This window comes from Thamnophis sirtalis, unplaced genomic scaffold (assembly GCF_051295495.1).
Source record: "Thamnophis sirtalis isolate CommonGarterSnake01/CBP01778 unplaced genomic scaffold, rThaSir2_p1.2 scaffold_3, whole genome shotgun sequence".
Lineage (NCBI taxonomy): Eukaryota > Metazoa > Chordata > Lepidosauria > Squamata > Natricidae > Thamnophis > Thamnophis sirtalis.
The window spans coordinates 119,310,377-119,330,077 of record NW_028261383.1 but is presented as its reverse complement, the minus strand read 5'-3'; the positions used below and the strand labels follow the sequence as shown (position 1 = coordinate 119,330,077).

Sequence of the window (19,701 nt, the reverse complement as noted above, 5' to 3'; positions counted from 1 at the left end):
GTCGATCTCTGCCCTCCAGTCAACACGAACTGTGATCGATCTGAGAGGTAGGAGGAGAACCACCGCAAAATGGTGCCCCCCACTCCCAACCACCTGAGTCATCGCAATAGGATACCATGGTCGATGGTATCGAAAGCCAACAAGAGGTCTAATAAGACCAGGACAGAGGAGCAACCCCTGTCCTGGGCCCACCAGAGATCATCAACCAACATGACCAATGCTGTCTCCATGCTGTCTCCGGGCCTGAAACCCTACTGAAACGGATCCAGGTAGGTAGCTTCATCCAGGTATGGGGAAGTTGACGTCCTACCACACTCTCAACAACCTTCACTACAAAGCGGAGGTTGGAGACCAGACGATCGTTGGCTAAAGAAGCCAGATCCAGGGAAGGCTTCTTAAGAAGGGGCCTCACCACTGCCTCCTTCAAGGTGGTGGGAAAGAACCCATCTCTCAATAAAATGTTGGTAATCTTCTGGAGCCAGCCTCGTCTCACCTCCCGGGAAGCTGAAACTAAGCAGGAGGGACACGGGTCCAGCACACAAGTGGCAGCACTAAGTCGCCCCACAATCCTGCCCACACCCTTGGGAGTCACAGGATCAAGCTCATCCCAGATAGTCTCCATAAGATTCATCCCTGTCGACTTGCCCGAATCTACCCAGAGTCCAAGCCTGTCCAAATCTGAGCAATTTTGTCCTGCAGATACTGGACTAATTCCTCAGCCCTGCCCTACAAGGGGTCTTCCCCAGTTCCTTGATTAAGTAAGGAATGGGTCACCCTAAACAGGGCAGCTGGGCAGTTATCTGCGGATGTGATAAGAGTGGAAAAATGTTTCCGTTTTGCTGCTTTTATTGCCACTAAATAGGACTTAATATGAGTTCTTACTAGTGTTTGGTCAGATTCAGACTGGCTGGCCCTCCAACCACTCTCTAGGCATCTTCTCCAGCGCTTCATCTCCTGGAGCTCTTCGATAAACCAAGGAGCTACCTGGGATTGGCACCGAGTCAGAGCCTGCAAAGGCACAACGTGGTCCAAGGCCCCAGTGGCTGCCCTATCCCAGGCGTCCACTAGGGCCTCGGTCAAGCTGTGAGCAAGGGATTCAGGAAAATCCCCAAGCTACATCAGGAACCTTTCAGGTCTATCAAGCACCTTATGCGGAACCATCTAATCAGTTCCACCTCCCTGCAGCGGGGGGTAGTAATATGGAACTCAAGCCTGAGGAGGAAATGATCAGACCATGACAAGGGTTGAATAACAATATCTCCTAAAACTAGATCATTCATCCACTGTCCAGAGACAAAAATCAGGTCGCGTGTGTGTCCCCTGTTATGAGTGGGATCTCGAATTAACTGAGTTAGATCAATAGCTGTCATGGAAGCCATGAACTCCTGAGCTGAATCGGATGTCTCACCAATGGAAGGCAGATTGAAATCCCCCAGGACTGTAAGACTGGGGAAATCAATCGCCAGCCCGGCTAACACATCGAGCAGCTCAGGCAGGGCCGATGAAATGCAGCAGGGAGACAGGTATGGGACAAAAAGGGCTACCTGAGTTCCAAGGCCCCACTTCACAAAAAGGGACTCACACCCACCTATCTGAGGCACAGTGACCTCCCAAGGTCCAAGACTTTCCCTAATTACCACCGCCACCCCCCGCCCCTTCCCTGAACTCTCGGCTGGTGGAATGCCTGGAAGCCTGGTGGGCATAATTCCACAAGGGGAACACCCCCCTCATGGCCCAACCAGGTTTCTGTAATACACGCCAGGTCTGCTCTCCCTCTTGTATGATATCGTAAATGAGGGGAGCCTTATGTACCATGGACCTGGCATTAAGCACCCAGGGGCAATGAGGGTCGGAACGCGCGATCGCTCTTAAACAGTGAACCTGCGTCCCCGGACATAATTTGGCCCTTGCCCCCCACCATATCTGCCCCTCCCACCTATAGTACAGATGGTAAACCACCCAATGGAATGGCTTAATGTCCCCCCCGGAATCCCAACCTTTTGCAGCACTCCCAACCCGCATCCATTGATTAGCCTTGGCCTATGCCCTGGCAGACTCCCCCCCAAGCCTCTATGAGCCATCCAAATTGACCCCCCCACCCACCCCTTAAGATTTGATTTAAAAATCCCTGTAAAAAACCCCTAAGAAGCCTCTTCTTCACATGCCATCTCTCGGGATCCCAAGATCCGTCATTAAGAAAGCTTCTTGACAGACAAGAGGGCCATACCCGGGAAAGGGAAAGTTCCTAAAGGGAATAAAGTTCTGTCACAGTATAGCATAGCGCAGAGTGTGGCATCAGCCAAACATAATGACATCAAGGGGAGATGGTACAGAAAGATGACATATCAACGGGAGAGCAGCCGACAGTGTCCAAGGGGGTAGTCGGAAGCATATGCCCATCATAGCCCTGGACGATGTTGAAGACAATATGAAGGGTAACGGCCAGATATCAAAGTTGCAGTAGATGATAAAGTTGCAGTAGAAGATAAAGTTGCGAGATGGCAAAGCGGCCAATAATGGCAATGAAGACAGCAGCAGCAGCAGAGGCTGCTCCAACAATTGAGCTCCGTCCATGCCAACCATGCTCATATCCATCACCAGAGCTACACTCCGTTCACCCAGTCCATAGTGTCATGGGGGGGGGGGGGGGTAAACGGCCCAACGGCACAGTACAGTGGGCCAGGCAACGGTGGTAATACTGGCGGGGGGCACAACAAAGGAGCCCCCCCACTCCAACTGCACCCACGGCAAAAACAGCCACCGAAGCCATCCTCTGCTGGCATCAATGCCCATGCCAGCCACCTCAGCCGCTCCCCGCTAGTCCAGTCTATAGCGTCCATGAGCAAGGGGGCAGCAACTGGGATAATACCATGGTGTGGGCAGTGGTTGCGGTGGCAGCGGCAGCAGCAGAAACCCCTAAGCAAGGAGTCCAACCCTAGTAGACTTGAGGTTTGGCCTCATCTACTATTCTGATCAGACAAAAGCTAAACTTCCCTCCTGGACTTTACTTAAATATTTCAATTTCTCACCACAAAGGCTCTCCTTGAGAGCAAGGTAATACATGTGATATTGAAAAGAGTAACTGGGTACTTGAGAGACCGCCTGCTGCCAATTACCTCCACCAGACCGATTAGATCCCACAGACTAGGCCTCCTCCGAATTCCATCCGCCGGCCAGTGTCGACTGGCGACTACCCGGAGGAGAGCCTTCTCTCTGGCTGCTCTGACCCTCTGGAACGAACTCCCCGTGGAGATTCGCACCCTCACCACCCTCCAGGCCTTCCGCATAGCCCTTAAAACCTGGCTGTTCCGACAGGCCTGGGGCTAAAGAACCGTTGCCCCTATCTCGAATGGTATGATTGTTGCGCTTTTAAATTATGTATTGTTTTCTGTTGTTGTCAAATTGTCTGTATCCCCCTTCCCTTGTTTGAGTTGTGAGCCGCCCTGAGTCCCCCTTGGGGAAAAGGGCGGCATACAAATGAAATAAACAAACAAACAAACAAACAAACAAACTCTTTTATACTGCATAGTGATATTGGGTAGTACTCCTCAGCAGCTGTTGCAGAAGAAGCAGAATAGAGGGAGATACTGGAAAGGTCCAATTCTCTTCTGACAGTTGTTCATCCCATCTTGGCACTTTTGCTGGTCCTTAGTGTGGGCTTAGAGGTACCTCGGAAAACACACTTGAACAGATGTTGATTTAGCTCTGTAGTTACAAAGGCACCATTGTGTTTTGATCATTAACAATAATTGATCCATGACCTGACAAAATATCCTTTTGATGAAGTTGGGTAACATAACATTACTTAAAACCTTCAACGAGGAAGAAGACTTGATCATTAGTGACATAAAGTACAACATAAAATGCAGGCAATTTTATCACAAAGTCTCTGTAGTGTCTCTTCTTTTCATGGGAGATTTCTGCATTATTGCTCAAAGAAGGCCTGCCAATTACAACCTGGACAACTTCACAAAAACAGCCTGGACTGCTCTTTTCCTTTCTCAAATGACTGCCTATGTACACCACTTCAGAAGAAAATAATGAGCATGAAATTTAATCATATGGGCACCCACTTAAACAGATGAACCATAACTGTTTCCCTTAATCTTTATTATGAGTGCAGGATAGAAGCCACAGTACTTATGACAAGATTTTATCCCCTCTCTTGCTTGTGAAATTAATTCAGAAATAGTTTGTGAGCCATGCTACAGCTAATTCATTACTAAGAGCGTATTTACTCATCCAGTTTTCCAAAAAGGACGGTAACTTTTGTAATTGCTCATGGTAGAAATTGCCATAGTTACCCATCTTTGAATAGTTTATTATAGCATATTTTGATGATAGGTCAAAATGATCTCATTAGATGAATTTGGACATTTGTAAATCCATGCTAGAACACACGCTGAGACAATTTCAAGAACTCTATCACTGTGGAAAAAACAAGTGTATGAATCTGCTGTTATTCAGTTCTAATTGTCTGCATGGTGAGCCTTTCTATTTGAGATTAGAAATAGATCAGATATTGGCCATTCATGAACCTCATGAAATTGAAAGAGGGAAACAGGCAATTTAGGAAAAACAATTACCTAAACATCAGAAAGGATTCATAATATCTAAAAAACTAACCGATTTACACTTCATGGAGGCTTCCAGAATTGGCCTGTGATAAGACCTTGAAATCTTCTCCTTTATTGGTAGACCTTGAAGTCCTGGTTCTTTCTCTGGGAACCAGACCAGAGGAGTGTATAGCAATAGCACTTAAATTTATATACTGCTTTACAGTGCTTTTACAGCCCTCTCTAAGCATTTTTATAGAGTCAGCATATTGTCCCCAACAATCTGGGTCCTCATTTTACTGACCTTGGAAGGACAGAAGGCTTAGTCAACCTTGAGCCTGGTGAGATTTGAACTGCCAAATTGCAGGCAGCCAGCATTCAGTAGAAGTAGCCTGCAGTATTATATTTTAACCACTGTGCCACCATGGTATGAGTATGGGTATTTTGCTACTTTTATTTGCTGGTGTTTTGTATTGGTTTTGATCCTTTTTAGTACCTAGAATTTTAAATGTGAGTTGGGTAGCCATACAAATTAATTAAATAAGCAAACAAGCTATTATAATAAATGTGTTAGTCTCTAACATTTTAAAATTACTTTTGGTCTTTCTTCTATTAAGACTGACTGCTCATTCATATTCATATATTTTCACTAAGTATTCACAAAGATATGTGTGTCTGTGTCTATGGGTCTGTTTGTTTGTGTGTGTGTGTGTGTGTGTGTGTGTCAACTATGACATTATACACATAGCAGTGTTATTTTTCAGCATTGGAAATGATATAAATTCCTTAATATTCAGCAGTTCAGACATACAGAATTATTTTGTATGGTATGACAAAAATCAGAGACTTCATCCAGGTTGCCTTATGCATTTCAATAGGTATTGTTTTAAAATAATAAAGATATAATTAATGCTATATTATTTCTATATCATTTGCATTATTATACAATGTATAGTAATTTATGTATTATTACAGTTTGAAGAATTCTGACCAAATAATTATAGATTGATATCAAAGAAGCTCTTTCAGCTAAGCTAGACATTTGGTTTCCTTCAGTAATTTACTTCAAAGCATTTTTGTGTAAAGTATCTAAGATATACATCTGAATTAATGACTGATTGTCTATTATATTCAACAGAGTAGTGTTTGGCATCAAGGAAAGAGTTGCTAGTCCAACCACACCCAAGACATGTCACAATAAAGACAAACTGAACCATAACGATTTCATGCAATTTCTTTCCAACAAGTTATGCCACACATTCTAATGCTCCTCTCTGCTTCTGCAAAGATAAAAAAATGTGTGCATAAATTGTGGGTTTCTTGTTTAAATAAAAAAAATCCAACTGTTTGAAGCTGTTCAGAACAAGTCTTTTGACATGATTTAATGCTTCACTGAAATAAAGGCAGAAAGGTGCCTCGGTCACAAAGCATTACTTTCGAAGCCACTTTGAAAAGCACGGCGGTGAACACTAATTTGATTAAAATAAGACCATTTCCTCTTAGATCTACCCCTGAATGAAAATCATTGAGGCAGGTCCCAAAGTCTAACACCAAAAGGATTTACAGAGAGATAACTGGTAACTGAGAAACACACTCTTCTGTCCTAGCATCCCCTGCTGGAGGAGAAAACCCAGTTGCTTTTTACAGCAAGACCATGCATTGATCTACTCCACTTGCGTGTCATAGCAAGAAACAGTCATAAGATCAAATTCTTATCTTTAGAATTAATCCATGGGATGAGCAGAGAAAGTCAGGAGCTTGGCCAACAAAGTTTCACCCTTTTCTTTTACCCTTTTCTTTTATTTCTTTTCCATCATCATTATCTTTCAGTCACACCAAGCCCTCACTCAAATAACTGCCTAGAACAGCTATATCAGTGAGATGGACAGCATAAAAATTGAATGCCTGAATGAATGAATGAATGAATGAATGAATGAATGAATGAATGAATGAATGAATGAATGAATGAATGAATGAAGTTCCTTATGTGTCCAATCAGATGTGGCCAATAAAGAATTCTATTCTATTCTAAATAAATAAAAACAAACAAAGTCAAGAGGATGATTGAAAGCTACCTCAGTAAAGTATGCCATGGAGCATTGTAGAAAACATTTGGCTCTATGGATCAAATACACCCAAGCATGTCCCTGATAAAGAAGAGGTGCATTGTGATGTATTGTGGTAGTGAATGGTTCCCTGCTGATGAAACCAAGGTGAATATGAGCAACCTGAAATGACATGGCAGGTGGTGTATTGTGTTCCAGATCCACCTATATTCAGCACATGATGGGTTGATTATCAGAATGATTCAACAACCATCAACAACCATCAATTCCTTTGGTCCATGTGAAGACAAATGACATCTATCTATCTATCTATCTATCTATCTATCTATCTATCTATCTATCTATCTATCTATCTATCTATCTATCTATCTATCTATCTGTCATATCCTACCTTTATTGTTTTAATTAAACAACTCAAGATGTATCCAATATCCAACATAGCCAACAGATCTTCCTCCTCCTGTGAAATTAGTTGGGTTGCAAGAGAGTGAATGGTCCAAAATCATCCAGTGACTTTCATGGCCAAGATGGGACAAGAACTCACAGTCTCCCACTTTCTAACCTGATACTTTAACCACTAGACGAAACTGGTGTTTTGTTATTGAAGTTGTTATTGTTAATTTGATTTATATCTAAATTAAAGGCAGGTAACAATAATATTTTCTGCATGTTTTTGTACTGGTGTTATTTGTGCTCTATGGTTTTGTTTTTGACATTGTTTTGAATTGTGTCCCCCTCCCTTTCATGCCCATTTTGACTGTTCCTGCATAATTACTTTAGTCTTCATTCTTTTTAAAGACATGCTTAGACTTCTTTGTGCCAGGTCCAATAAAATAAATAACTAAATAAACAGTAGGCCTGAATTTTCTTGGCAAAATCATGTTTAGTAACAAAACACAACATTCCATCACTCCAATAAGATGGCTTTTATGATTAAGGCAGGACTTTAACTCATGGTTCTAGCTTGGTGCCCGAACCACTAGACCAAAGTAGCCCCCTTTAATATTCATGATTTGAAGCCTTAGAAAAGGATGATTAGTTAAGTTATTAAAACTACAAAATTGTGCACGTTCATTGCTTATTTCTACCAGTCAGAATGGAAATGAATAAATTACAAAGGGAGAAAGGACATACTAGGCAGCTAAAGGGTTTCCCTGTTCCCACATTTGTACAGGTACTTTTATTCTCTCCCTTCATAATTGAAATGGCTTGCAATAGGAATCTCTGTTGTATTTGCTGATGTAGGCTTCCTAATGTCTTGTGGCTACCTTGCTATGTTATGGATCTGTTTATCGGTGGTCTTGTGTCTTAAATTTACTTGGGCCTTTAGGATTAAGATAAAACATGAGCAATACCATTTCAGACATTCATTCTAACTAGTGACCATTTTTAGCAGGAAGGTGCATTGACAGTAGTACAATGGTAAATTATGGTACTTGCAATCTATTATATGTCCCATTATTTTTATGTTTATTTTACAAGATTTATTTACTGCCCAACTCACCCATTTCCATAATGAAACCCTATCTGGCTAGTACTTTTCTGAGGTAACTGGAGGTCAAATTCTATGCACATTGACCTGTGATTAAATATACACACAAGAAAAGACTGAACACCGACTTTTGATATAAAGTAGAAATCAAGTGTTCAGTATTTGCTATTAAATTAATCATTTTATGGGGGGGGGGGGGAAACCCTGATTGTTCTGCTGACATTTGTTCTTGGACAATGCATTCTATGTGTTCGTACACAAAGAAAATACCGTTAGGTAATGCTGCCAGAAAAAAAATGCTTCTGATGTTTCTGACTTAATTATCTACATTTTCCCTTTCTTCCTAGTCTTCCCTTCCAGCATGTCTTTCTTTCTTTCTTTCTTTCTTTCTTTCTTTCTTTCTTTCTTTCTTTCTTTCTTTCTTTCTTTCTTTCTTTCTTTGATCAACTGAGTGTTGATCCATTGGTTGCAACAGGAAATGATCAGCTGGCTTCTTGCCAGACACTGATGTCATAGGCTGAGAGAGAGAGAGAGAGAGAGAGACTGGCCCAAAGTCACCCAGCTGGCAATGCCATTTCTGATATCAGTATAATAACAGCCATCTGAGTATATCATTAAAACAACTCAGGGCAGAAGTCCCTTTTTCCAAGTCTCTAGTTCAACAATGGCAGGGAAGAAAAATGAAAGACTAATTTAGTTGCCATTGGAGAAAACAATTAACAACTCACCATCTGAGCAGGTTTGTGGAAGGCTTGTGGGATTTAGAGTAAAAGCATGAAATTTGCCACAGTCTTAATGTATATAAGCTGAGATGCATCCAAATAAAGATTTGCAGATAAGGCAAAAGCAACAACCGGTATATTAACAGCAAGTATAATAAATGCCAAGGTCATATTTTTTCCTACTGATGTTTTGCTGATAGGAACTGTTTATGGGTTTTAGACATACCCCTTGTTGTTTTTCTTTTATGAGAGGTGCTTGGTGTTCTCTGAGCTTGGTTGTTTTCTTGCAGACATTTCATTACCCAAATAGCATCATCAGTGCTAGTGAAGAATGGTGTTTGCTCTCAATTTATATTCTAGTGGCTTGACCTGTGAGTGTTGGGGAGAGAGGTTTTGGTTCTCCTTTGGTTGCAATCTTTGGCTCCACCAAAAAACCACCAAGACCATTCCCAACAATACTGACAGGGCAAACTACTAGAACTCATGGGGAAAATGCATATAGAGTTCCTTGCCCTCATTTGCCATTAGAAATCTTGCAGACTGCTCTCTTTGATTTTGGCTTCAATGTTTCATTAGGCATTTGCCATACACTGTATTTTCAAGGGTTTTTGTTACAGCTAAGTGGTCTAGAAACATAGGTGACCTAAATAAATGAAAAACTAAGGTTTCAGGATGCTGATTTCTAAAGTCAGTTTGGACAATATAAGTGAAATTAAAGATAACAAAAATCCCCATTCAAAGTTAGGGATTTCTGTATTAGGGAATCCCAAAGGTGCTTTTTCAAAAGACAACTAAGTTCTTGAATAGGGAATATGAGCTATATTCTACAGTTTAATTTCAAAATTAAGTATTTCATAAATATTGGAATTGCTTTTGAGATTTTAATCATATGTGTTAAATGGGCCATATTTCTGAATTGCCTTAACAGCTGCATATACAGTGGTGGGATTCTAAAAAATTTATTATCAGTTCTGTGGGCATGGTTTGGTGGATGTGGTGGATGTGGCAGTGGAAGGATACTGCAAAATTATCCAACACCACCCCATTCCAGGGGAAGGTTACTGTAAAATCCCCATTTCCTCCTGATCAGCTGGGACTTGGGGAGCAGAAAATAGATGGGGGTGGGGCCAGTCAGAGGTCGTACTTACTGGTTCTCCAAAATACTCAAAATTTCCGCTATCGGTTCTCCAGAACTGGTCAGAACCTCTTGAATACCACCTCTGTGCATATATAGTCCCATCCTACATGGAAAATGTTGAATGAAGAGAGTTGAGCATCTTCCTCTTTCCAGTTTCTACACTAGCAATGCGAACTATTTTGAGACCCGAGGTTCACTTGCTCTAAATGGAACTGGAGCCAGTAAAATTAGATCACAAGATTACAATATGTGAAAGCTAAAAGAAATACATTCTAAAACACTTCATATTTTCATATGCAGGGGTGAAAGTCTCCACCAGTCCCATTCATTGTTTGCAAAGACCCTCTGATTTAATCTGTAGTTTTCTCTTGAAAAATTTAACTAGCTTATTTTAATTACTCATTGCATAGGAAAATTCAGTGAAGAAATAAACACTCTGCAGTGTGCGGGTTGAAAGTGACCTGAATAAAACAAAAGCTGGAGGTGATAGATAACATGAAGAAGGGAGAAAAAAACCATGAGAGAAACGGTCACATCTAAACATAAAGAGAGATATGCAATGAAAAAGTTGTAACTATGATGTGAGCCAAGCACATGGCCAGCCTAAGCTGCAGGAGGTGGAACATGGAATCTAGTCTCATGGCTGCTGAGCTGAGCAAAGCAGTGTTTTCTATTAAACAGCCCATACATAATGCACATATGCATGCTTTGAATCTTGGTTACATAAAGAAGGAAAATTGAAAGTATGCTGACTCCAGACATTGTGAAAGGGAAGATGGTTCAGTACCATGTCTGTGTTCAGACAATGACGTTTATCCAGGGTTAATGGAATAAAAATATATTCAGTGAATTCAGTTGCTGTTGGATTCTCAAACTTACAGTTCACCACTATATTAACCAATCACATTTTAGACTAGCATAATGTATGAATCCAGTTGCAATATTGGGTTCACACCAACTACATGTTGAGTTCAAAGAGGCTCATTCAGGATCAAGGGGCCAATTGGGCAGAAGGCACTGAGGCACGCTACTGATTGCACTACAGAAAAACTCTCAGGCATGGGAAACTGGTATGCTGATATGGACCTAGTAATGGAGACAATCCATAATAGTCTCTCTGCTTTTCTATAACCTTTCATGTGTAGTTCCTCAGCCAATACAGCTTGGAAGGAACCATTTCTAGAGGCTCACTTGATCTGCTGTTTGCTGTCCCTGACCACTTTCTTTACTTTTAACCTTCTGATAGGCTTTGATTTTTTTTAATGTTTATAAACATTTATTAGATTGTTACAATGCATTCTTTTTTTCCCTTTTAGTGGAGAAAACACTTAGATATATTGAAAACAACTATTACAGAATCCTTTGCTAATTCTCTATGGCCACTATGCTGGAGTTGATGTGATGTTGCAGAGCTTGGAGGCCACCAGATCTTATAAGCAGCCACTAATTAGACTGTTATGAAAAGCTATTTTTAGATTCATTATAACTATCCATTTACCCTCCATTATATTAGACAGTGAGTGCACTACACTATAAATGAAGGAAATGAAATAATGTAGAAACCTAGTTATTAAGAAATAGGGTTATGGGGTGTCAGACAATGGACAAGCCGAATACATTATATTAGTTCTTTGGCATCTACAGATTCCTTCGCACTTCCAGGACTTATCTGTAGAGCTAATTTTTACTTCCAGGCTTAGAAATTGGAACCAAGTTACACAAAGGACTGTCTTATTCAAATAATAAATTTCCTGTCCTTCGATCTTCTTTCCTTTTACAAGGTTTGTACCTGAAAACCCAAGTCTTTTTCCTTGAAAGAATTTGTGCAAAATGAACAAAACCTTGTAAAGAGGATTTGCTTTGGAACTCCAGAACATTTGAGCTGAAAACTCAGTGTTATTTTGATACTGTGATTTAGCAGCCTGCTGCCCTCCAAAGCATGATCAAGTTAAAGCGAAGAGTCATCGAAATATCAAACTCTTCCCATTACAGAAACAAGGGTCCAACATGCTCAGACTCATTTGGATTAAGCAGGTGGTTCTTCTGATATACTACAGAATGCAATTTCGTGTACCTTTCAGAGAGGGACTCATAAATGTGAGCCAAACCAGAAGACAAAACACAGGATCGTCTCATAGATTAAACAATAGGATACGTTGAATAAAAGAAAGGTTGCAGTTTCTATCCAATGGAAGATTACAGACCAGGACTTGAATACTGTGTATTTGTAGGAATGAAGGCAGCAAGGAAGGACAAAAATTCTTGACTTTCAGCCACAACCATTTGGATTGCTGAATGCTGTTGTGAAAAGACAGCCAAGACAGAAAGATTTGGCTCCGTTTCTTCTCCCAGCAAGAAAGAAAGTGCCAAGACCACTGCACATAAAACAATTGCAAAACCAACCTGTGGGCTATTGCCATCCACCAAACTCACCATTTAGGGAGGCAGAATTGCCTCATTGTGGATTCCAAATGCTTGTGATTATTCCTCATAAGGACACAATGAATACCCTCAACGGTATCTTGGGGAATTCTTTCTAGTCATTTAAGCACACTCCAGGGAGGGGGAGTGACCTTGGATTTTTCTGCATAGGGGGCAGTTGTAGCATGAGCAAGGATAGCAACAGTGTCATTGAAGTCATAAGAATGTCAGGATAGACCTCCTCGGTCAGGTATAAGCCCACTTACTCAATATTCTGTGTCACACAGTGTCCAACTGAATGCATTTGGGAAGCTCCCAAGCCTTATCTGGATGGTGGTACCCTCCCTCCACCCTGTTTTAGAAGGGCTCTGTATTTAAGATATGCTGTTTATGATTCAGAATCTCCCATATTAGTTGCCACTGATTGCTCAAGCCCCTATGAACTTTTTCAGTCCCATTTTAAAATTGGCTACCAGTAGTTCTCACTACTGGTGGCAGCAGTTTCACTCTTAAGTTAATTACAATATAGAAAAATAATTCCTTCTCTTGGCCCTGATCTTAATTTCAATGGATGACCTTGAATTTTAATATGTATGTGAGAGGAAAGAGGGAATAACTTGCAGGATTTTATGTTTCTTTATTTTTATTATTTGAAGTTAAAGAGCCTTTAAAGAGTCAGTCTTGAATTGGGATTCAAGGACAGGGTCAAAAATCAAAGGCCTTAGTATTTCTCTGGAGAATTTCACTGTATCCAGTACTTCAAAAAAGCTAGATTTTCTTTCTGTTTCTGTCTACTTACCAAATAGCTAAGATTATGAAAGAAAATGACACTTATTTCTGAGTAGAAATTTTAAAAAAAACCACATGACTTAATTGAAATTGAAACTGGAATATGTAAGTTGATCGTTCATGCTATACTGACTTGTAAATTGATTACACAAGTCCTAAAACTCCCTTACAAATTTGCTAAGCCTTCTTCAACAGTTCTACACCTAAATATACTATCCAGTTATGGGATAATACAAATGAAAAGCAATACACGTAGGTCAGTACTACTCAAGAAAAGGATTGTGGATATTAAAAAAGTCTAATGTATATTATTTGTACTATTCATTTCACACAATGCTTCATACCAGCAGTGGTGTGTTTGTGTGTGCGCATGTGCGCAGCTACAAAGTTTTTATAAAAATATATGCCAACCACTTTCGCATGTTTATATAATGCCCATCAAAATTAATAATGGACAAATTTTAAGTTTCAACATTTCTCAGAGGTTAACTTTATTAAATAAGGTGAAATAAGACTCCTATTCTTCTTCTGTGTAAACATGCTTTGTTTTAAACTACAAAAGTGCAACTCTGGGATTTTCAAATGCTATGTTAGAATTCATTTAGATAAACCCTTTGGGCTTTTGCAGTTTAACTCTGCTTATGAAGCCCTTGTTAATTCATATCTTCACCATATTATCCCCTCTGGAGAGACCACACATCATTTCCATGTAATATATAGTCGCCAAGCGAACAGCTGGTCAAGTAATAAATGTTAAACAGTGGTAGTAATGTATGTGGGATTGTTATATGTCTTCATCTTTTGCAATGCTTGTGGAGGGAACCCGTTCAAAGCTTAATCTTCTGTCTTTCTTGATAGAGCAGATTAATTTGGAAGGTCCACCCAGTGCTCCTTCAGCTTGAGAAGAATTCTACTAAGGGACACATAAAGCTACCAGTGAGAACATCACACTTGTTCCAGACAACACAGCATGCTACCCATATCATTTTTTAAAAGGCAAAGACATCTTCCAGATGTTTTATTGTCTTGAGCCTGCACAGATGTTTTCTATGTCTGCCCATAAATGTTAGAAATGTAAAACATTTGGGGTCCTACAAATGCAAAGATTAAATTATGCAAGAGATTGGAGAAATCTCTGTGTAATGAGAGAAGACCCTGATCTGTTCATGATCCCTTTTTAAAGTAAAAATCTGTCCTCTTTTTTCAGCGTTTTCCTAAAGATGACTTTTATTGTTATTATATGGATTAAGTCTTATAGCTGATGCGAACAAGCAGCGCACAGAGAATCATAAAAACAGCCCTGAATATATCACAAACAAGGCCATGGGACAACCTGGTTTCTACAAAATAGCAGTAAGAGCACTTCAGACAACAGAGATGAGCATGCTCCTTTCTCTTTCATGCACACCAAAGGCTATCGGACCCAAATTTGGAGTTCTATGTCTTCAAACAGTATTCTTACTCCCTGCAATTTCTTTGTCAAAATTCAGAGATCTTTTTTTGTGAGACGAAACAGGTAGGGTCCAAACCAGTGGTGGAATTCAATTTTTTTTACTACCGGTTTTATGGGTGTGGCTTGGTGGGCATGGCAGGGGAAGGATACTGTAAAATCTCCATTCCCTCCTCACTCCAGGGTAAGGTTACTGAAAAATTCCCATTACCTCCCGATCAGCTAGGACTCAGAAGACAGAGAATAGATGGGGGTGGGGCCAGTCAGAGGTGGTATTTACTGATTCTCCAAACTACTCAAAATTTCTGCTACTGGTTCTCCAGAACTGGTCAGAACCTGCTGAATACCATCTCTGGTCCAAACAGGACAGCAAGGATCAAGAAGAGGCTGTCTAGATTCAGAACTTCCATCAGCTTGCCTATCTGGTGATCAATATTAAAATAACACATGACAACAACTGTAATATCCCATGCCAGTATACCTTCAAGCAAGTCAAGGAGGGAAGGAAAACATATCAATTCAGCAGTAAGAAAAGGCTCATAGACTGAAGCCCTCAGAAAAATAAGTTCTTTGTGACACTTCTTTAATTAAACAACATTTTCAAAAAGCTATATAGGTGGTCCTTGATTTACAACAGGGCATTTAGTGACAATGGCACTTAAAAATGTGACTTATGACCGTTTTTCAGTTATACCCTTTGCAGTATTCCCATTATCGTGTGATCAAAATTTAGATGCTTGGCAACTGGTTCATATTTATGACAGTTGCTGTGTCCCAAGGTCATGGGATCCCCATTCACTTTGCTTGTCAGAAGGTTGCAAAAGTCAATGGGGAAGCCCGATACATTTAACAACCGTGTTACTGACTTATCAACTTCAGTGATTCACTTAACGACTATGGCAAGAAAAGTCATAAAGTGGGGGAAAACTCACTTAACAATAGAAATTTTGGGTTTAGTTGTGGTCATAAGTCAAGGACTACATGTATTTTTCCCGTTTTAAGAAGACAGCAATATAACACTAAAAGACAGGAAAGCTTATTCAATCCTGTGATACTGTAGAGCTTTGTGGAGGAAACCTTGAGAACTGACAAAACAGCAATAATGGTTCTCAGAGACTGTCCAGTACAAAAAGTGGTCCAGCTGTAATCTTCACTTTTTTCTTGCCAGGATGCTATTGTGGGGTAAGACTTGTGGGGCAAGTCTGTTTCTTGCCCAATGACATGCCATCATCAGTTCTAGAGTTAGGGGATATCCTAGACCTTTTCACACATGCAGGACCATCCTTTGCAGGGCAGTCTTATTCTTCTCATCTTTCCCGTTACCTACTCCTATTGATATCATGATTTATCACTTTATTGTTTGTACATTACGATATATGATTGAATCTTACAATGTATGATTTATCACTTTGTTGTTTGCATGTACACTGAGAACTTATGCATCAGAGACAAATTCCTTGTATGTCCAATTACACTTGGCCAATAAAGAACATTCTATTCTATTCTAGTGTTTCAAAAGGCTGATTGTCTCCTTTGAAATAAAGGAAATAACTGACGTTTGGACAGAGAACCTTGCCTTGTAATCTCAAGCCTTATATTGTGTGTCTATTCTTCTGTTCCAACTCTACTTAGATCCAACTTTCAGGTGGTATTTATGTGGGGGAGGGGGCACCACTATTTCCCAAGCCAAATAAATGACTTAGAATTGTCTGTTGCTTTAAATGGACCACCAGCTGCTCTCACTAGTCCTCTGCAAGGAAGACTAAGTACTGTTTTTCTTTTTCACTTGTTCACAAGTACACACAAATATCTTTTTACAACAAAGAAAAATATATTTGTAATGAATAGTAGCAAAAATGATTAGGGGATTGGAGGCTAAAACATATCAAGAATGGTTGCTGGAATCGGGTATGAAATGATTAGGGGTGACATGATAGCAGTCTTCCAATATTTAAGATGTTGGCACAAAGAAGAGGGGAGTCAACCTATTGTGCAAAGCATCTGAAGTAGGACAAGAAGCAATGGATGGAAACTAATCAAGGAGAGAAGCAACCCAACCTGGAAATAAGGAGAAATTTCCTGACAGTTAGAACAATTAATCAGTGTACAACTTGCCTCCAGAAGTCATGGATGCTCCAATACTGGAAGTTTTTAAGAAGAGATTGGATAACCATTTGTCTGATATGGTATAGGGTTTCCTGTGTGAGCAGTGGGCAAGACTAGAAGACCTCCAAGGTCCCTTCTAACTCTGTTGTTCTGTGAAGATTTTTGAGATGAATTTTTAACTGGGTGTTTGTGTTTTTGGTTGGATTTCAATAAGGATGGTCATTGTGCCTTATAAAACAGCTTGATTTTTATTCTTTTCCCTATTGTTTTCCCTATTGTTCCCTACTGCCATTTGTTTGGAGAGATGACCAGTAACATAAAAGGGGGGAGGGAACCAAGATTTTCCAAAAGAAATTCCAGTAACCATTATTATCACATTCAACAAAATAGCGAATGAATTGCCACACTGTAGATATATGAAAGGTGAAATGATGCCAGTAAAACATGTCACTTATTCACTATGAATGTTTCTCTTGAGTAACCAGCTATTTTGGCCCAGAACTATTTTTAAAACAGGTTTCAAACAGACCTTCTACCCTGTTTCCCTGAAAATAAGACCTCACCGGATAATAAGCCCAATTGGGCTTTTGAGCACATGCACTAAAATAAGCCCTTCCCCAAAAATCAGCCCTCTCCAAAAAATATTGCAACACAGCAGCAACCCTGAGTTGACCACTCTCACCGCTTCCTGCACCTCAAAAATAATGAGACATCCCCAAAAATAAGGTGAAGTGCTTATTTCAAAGGTCAAAGGAAAATAAGAACCTGTCTTATTTTTGGTGGAAACACGGTACTATTCCTTTCCTTTCTTACAAATCAGGGAGCGCATTGGAATTGTTCTGCCTGCCTTGTAGGTTTGTTTCAAAGGGGACAACCCTACTTTGAAAAATCCAGAGCAAGAAAAAAGGGGTCAGACGTCATGTGAGCATTAGCCTTCTTCATCGGATGGAACACTGTGTTTATCAGAAAACCTCCAGGGAATTCCATCAGCCCAAGGAGGCAGGACCGCCTTTTCTTCCCAGGGTAACATGAGAGACCCTTAGAATAGATCCTGCATACAAGCAATCAGACACAAAAAAGTACAGCACCTCTTTACTCCCTCCCCCAAGAAAAAGTATCTTTCCACAACCTCCTGTCCCAAGGGAAATGTCCCAGGGATGCAGGCTAATAGAAACTGATTTTTAATCAGCTACAGCCTGGCTGGATAGAGAAGGAGTTCTCTCTCTGAAGGAAAATGAGCTTTGGGGTTTTCATGTTTCAAAGAAGAAAAGGTGTTCAGTGACTATTCCAACCAGCTTACAGTTGTAGCTAAAGCTAGGAAGGGATTGTTGAGATGAACCCAAGGTTTTAGATTCATCCAGGATGTCTGTTCAGGATTCAGGTTGACAGATGTTAAAATCTATGGAATGGCACCGTCACATTAAAATACATGCTATACAAAGTACTGAGGGGTGTGGGTTTTTTTTTTTCATTTGTTAACGTGGAATTCATAATTCCACCTTCCACAATTCTAACAGGCATCTTTCTCTCAGCCATTATTGCCACATCCAAAAAAAACCCTACATGGCTACGTTGCTAGCATTATTTTAGTTTTATATCAGTGCCCGCATCTTTCAAGACATTTTACCATGTTATCTTTAGAACAACCCTTGGGGCTAAGAGGGAGTTAATTTCTTGGCTGGGTAGGAACTTGAATCTGGGGGACCTCAAATTCATATTCAAAACTTTTCTGACTCTTCTGCACGCAATTATAAGAAATCTGGCCACATTAGTAGAGCAAAGGGGCAGAGAAATTTGGCTATTTTCATTTTACCCGAAATGATTAATGCCAGCACCTACATAAATTACATCAGTGTAGTCCAAGTGAGTGTTTGGCTTCCCTGCAATGATGACTCACGGGTGTAAATATCTTTCTTGACATGATCTTTCAATCCTTTAAGGCTACGCAGATCAGAAGTCTGGACAACACTTTCACTGTGCATGCATACAAATAATATAGCAACACTCCAATTGTGTCACTGTGTGGGAAAGATCAAAAATGGGTTGAGCAAGTCACCAAGGTCATTTTGCTCCCAGGACCAGTTAACACCACGTCACTTCCTTTCTTCTCCATACATATGATTTAGTGCCCTTCTTCTACATACAGATGTTTTAATGGGTATTTAGAGGGGGCACATCCTATACACATTTCACAGAACTTCACAATTCTTGAGCTACATATGCATCTCATCTCAAGTATTGGTTTGAGCTATTCTTCCCTGGGGCAGTTCCCTCCAAATAGGCTGTGATTTTAGCTTCCTCAATTCCCAGCCAGGATGACTATACAAATAAAAAAAACATTACATTTCTAATGAAATCCATATAAAAAGTTCAAATATGTTTTTTCAAAATATGTTTCTCCAAGCATCAGGAATGAAAGTGTCTCCTATATCCAAGTACAGGGCCAAATTTCTTGCTCCTGTATCCAATTCAATGAAAGTTTATTCTGTACATCACTAAGGAGTATCCTAAGCATGAGATTAAAAAACGGTCTCATGAAGGCAAAAAAATAAAAAACCACCAAGCATTTATCAAGGAATGTTTAGGTACAATTAATCCTGCTTGAATGGAGCAGGAGCATTGAAATAGATGACCTCTGAGGTTCCATCCAATCTTAATATTTTGGTATGAAACAAATAGAGGACAACACTATTCGACTCTACAAGCATTTCCCTATGTCCCATTTTCTTCCTGGATAGCCAAAAAGGCACAAGACTACATACCAACCCTGTTAACAATACTTGCAAGAAAAGTAAACCAGCCAGGACGTATCATCGAAGACCCAACTGGTTTCTAAAATGCATATTTCTGTTATGTGGTAGTGAAAAATGTTAAACATTGCTACGTATGTTGATCCTTAGAATAATTCCTACCTTATATTTTAATAAGGTGAATATTTTCTTCAGACTAGTGTTTGCAAGA

The 19,701-nt window shown here is 40.1% G+C and overlaps 1 pseudogene; it reads right to left on the bottom strand.

Moving 5' to 3' along the window:
• Positions 1-726: 726 nt before the first annotated feature.
• Positions 727-18,722, bottom strand: LOC148048137 (uncharacterized; annotated as a pseudogene).
• Between the last annotated feature and the right edge of the window lie 979 nt (positions 18,723-19,701).